Source organism: Athene cunicularia (assembly GCF_003259725.1).
Source record: "Athene cunicularia isolate RWA chromosome Z unlocalized genomic scaffold, athCun1 chrZ_part1, whole genome shotgun sequence".
Taxonomy (NCBI): domain Eukaryota; kingdom Metazoa; phylum Chordata; class Aves; order Strigiformes; family Strigidae; genus Athene; species Athene cunicularia.
This window is the reverse complement of record NW_020799142.1, coordinates 23,338,833-23,342,635: the sequence shown is the minus strand read 5'-3', so window position 1 is coordinate 23,342,635 and position 3,803 is coordinate 23,338,833.

Genomic DNA, 3,803 nt, shown 5'->3' with positions numbered 1-3,803 from the left:
CCCTTGCCCGGGCGGGCCGAAGGCGCCGTGCCGTGAAGATGGGCGCGGTGAAGCCCAGCTCCTTGAGAACGGGGGTGCCGCTACCCTAGTCGGGGGGTTCATCGCGAAGAACGTGTGTTTTCCCCCCAATGGGATTTGGCTTAGCAGCTGTCCCCTTTGATACCGCCTTAGGTAACTGGTTTTGGGGGCTGTTTTCCAAAAGAAGACAGTACATCAAACAGCCAAGCGATACGGTTATTCCCACGTTGATGTGAACCAAATGCAGTGTCAGCAAAAAAGGCGTTGGAGTCCCCTCCTTATGATGCGCTGTGCAGCAGGTTTATAAAGCCTAGGCTGTGTGTCCTCTTGTTCACTTAAATGATAACAGTCCCAAATTTTTCAGTGCAGGTGGGAGCAATTTCTGGCCATTATATTGTGAGCCTGGTGTTAAACTGCCTCTAATCCCAATAGTTTGGATTTTCCAAAAGGGTTGGAATTGGTGAAAAATTCGGCAGAACCGTACATCTAGTCTAATCTAGTTTCTCCACACAGCCAGTATCGGGTGTTTCACAGAAAAAGGTGCAAGAAGTCCAAGAGCAGGCAGATGCTGAGTAATTTTCTGTCATTACAACTCCAGCGTGTGTTGGCATAAATGCCGAAGTGGGCTGTTTTACCCCTACTGCAGTGGCCCTGGCCTTAACTGTTAATACCAGGTACTCCAATTAAATGTGCAGCCTCCGTCCAACCCTTACCCAAACGCTTGACGTCATGGGCGCATTATGTCAGCAAGTTCCACAGTCACCATATTGTGTGACAAACAGTTTGCCATTTTTGGTTTTGCAAATTTTCATTTTAACACTGCCTTATTACTGGTATGTGCAACAGTCCTGATCTGGCTTCTGAACAACATTACATTGTTTTATACCTTTATTGCTCTACTCAATCTTCTGAGGTAAACTGTTCAAACCTTTTTGATCATTATTCCTCTGAGAATTGCTACTTCTTCCATTGCAAGCTCTCAGGCCTCGAGTTCCAGAACACCCTTCTTCAGGCTGAGGTGGCCCATGGTCAGTGTTGCAGAAAAGTCAATGGCGCAGAAGTATGTCTGGTTTCTGCAGAATTATTTTTCATTCTCTTTCATATGTTTCCTAACATCTCAGTTGTTTTTCGGTTTTATGACAGATTGAATACAGCTGTTATCACACTGGGATAATGTCCAATTCCCTTTTTCAAAATTATCAAAGAGTTAATTTAGAATCCTATATCGTGTATTTATAAAGGATTTTTTCTTCAAGACAGCAATTTGTCATTTGTATTATGCCAGTGGTCACAGTATTTGCCATTTTATTGACTGTTCACTTAGTAGGGTGGAAGACTTCTCAACTTCAGTGTCCTCAACTGACTAATTTAAATAACTAATTCACAAATGTTGTTGCTGAATGGTTGGTCCCTTTCTAATTCTTCTATACTAGAGGCCTTAATATGAAATCTCTTTTTCATCTCTGCTCAATAAAACGAATAATTTCTTTCTGCTTTCTCTCTCTATCTCTTAGGTAGCTTTTGAGTCATGTTAATACTTGGTCTAATGCCAAGAATATCTAGTTGTGGGCTACCTTTAGACTTACAAATGTCTAAATGATTGACATAACTGCTTTTTTTTTTTTTTTAAACTACTACATATCAATTTCTGCCAAATAAATGAATTCTTAGAAAACAAATATAAATTGGTGATACATTTTCTTCTGTGTATTCTTACATAGTGATCTACAGATTTTCTAGGTACTCAGAGTTTTTACTTGTGCTTATATATATGCACACTGTACTGTATAATCTTACTGTGTTTTCTACAGGAGAATCAAGACCTTTTTGCTTTTGGTGAACAATTGGAATAATATGGTGAATAAAGACTAGATCAACAGACCATCTGCATGTTGGAAGATGCTGAGGACTTTCTGTTCCTCATCAAAGTATCTAATAGAGCTTAAAAATAAAAAAATTTATATATTGTGTTGATAATTTGTCTGAGTTAAAAATCTTAATCCTATGGGCCAGTTTTAGGAGGTCAATTCTTCTAAATAATGGTAAGCTAATTTAAGTGCAGTGATTTTAAGGGCATCTTTTTCAGTTCTTTTGAGCAAGCTTCTTCTGAATTTAGCTTGGGTTGCAGTTGCTTAGTACATCTGAAATTTAGGACATTGTAATTTGACATCATGTTTTGCTATATTAAGGATACCAATTAAACTCAGACACCAGAGTGAAAAGAGTAGGTGTATTTTACTGGTGATAACCAATGTAACAGTGTAATACAGAAGACATGCAGTAAGAAAGGGCAGAATAATGCACTTAAATCAACGAAAAGGAAAATACAGGGTAATGCATCAAATCATTACTGCACGAGAGAGAGAATAGGGATTAAGAAAGATCCATCACCACTTGCATACTTTACCATCATCCAGCCCCGCAGCGGCTGGGCAGCCCCGGTCACAGCGAGGGTTTGCAGAGCCTGTCCCGGCAAGGGGGAAATCCTACGCGGTGCGTCCACCCATATGTGAGGCTTCCAAAGTCACTGCAAACGGGCCCAGCCTTATGTACCAGAGATCGACAGGCCAGAACAGCTGGCACCTTTGTTTTGAGCGAAAAAAATCTGGTTTCATTCTCCTGTTGGATTCCACCCAAAGCCTGGCCAGGGCTCAGGGGGGGAAACCAAGGGAGATTGTAACAAGGCCAGATCCTTGGGTTGTCAGCCTTGAACAAGTATCTGGTCTTGTTAGAAACTTGAACAAGGCTGAGAAAGGAAAGCTGGGTACATTCTCTCCTCACTACCAACTACATTTTGTCTAAGCTGCGTCTCTCACTAGCGAGTTTACATATTATATTAATGACTACAGGATAAGTTATCAGCTTCAGCCTGGGGCCTATTGTTCAGGCTGCAGTATTTCAATGCTTTAGCACTTTTTACATAAGCATAGGTGGGTTGTTATAGCTTAGTACAATACCTACTAGCACAATGGTTATCAGTTATAAAATATACAGGATTCATCTATAGGTCAACTCTGGCTTGGGCTTGTTGTCCAAACCTCAGCACTTCACATCAAAATTACTGTCTTTTTAAAAACTAGTGTAAAAAACTGTTTTTACTTTTACAATGAGGGAACCAATACCTCTTTACATTAAAAAAAAAAATCCATGAAGATAACAGAGGTTAGCAACAGCTTGCAGGGAGTCTGAAAATGTACAGAGACCAACCTAATAGTTCTGAACATTCTGTTCTTGTTGGGCATCTGTTGTGATCAGTGTGAATCAGTCTTCCCCATGGCAACTTATAATTGTAAAACCCACTTTAAATACTGTAAATAAGTGTATTTAAACACCAAGTGTAGCCAAATAAAAGACAAGTCTGAGTTTAGACGTGTATGAAATCCAGTGTGGTTGTTTATATCAAACATGAGCTATGTTTGTAGTCTAATGCTCTAGTATCCCAGAACATTTGGAAAACTTGGATCCAGAGGCAGATCGTGGTCTCAGTTTTGCCAGTGGGGCACATTCTTAGTTGAGAGAATGTTTTCTTCATATCAACTACGTTGTATCACATGGAATTTTTATGTTCAGATCTGAAAAATCTAAATGATTTAATGGCTGAATTTACAGACATTTTCCTGACTTCCATTTTACCAACTTAATCTAGAAATTATGCATTTCTCCATCTTACCTTAAATTTTGGCCCCACTTTGTTCAAAACAGTTACAAATATTACAATGCAGTAGTTAAACTTAGTCATGTTTAAAATGTAAGACTGCAGAAGAGGAAAGATTTACATGGTGTTA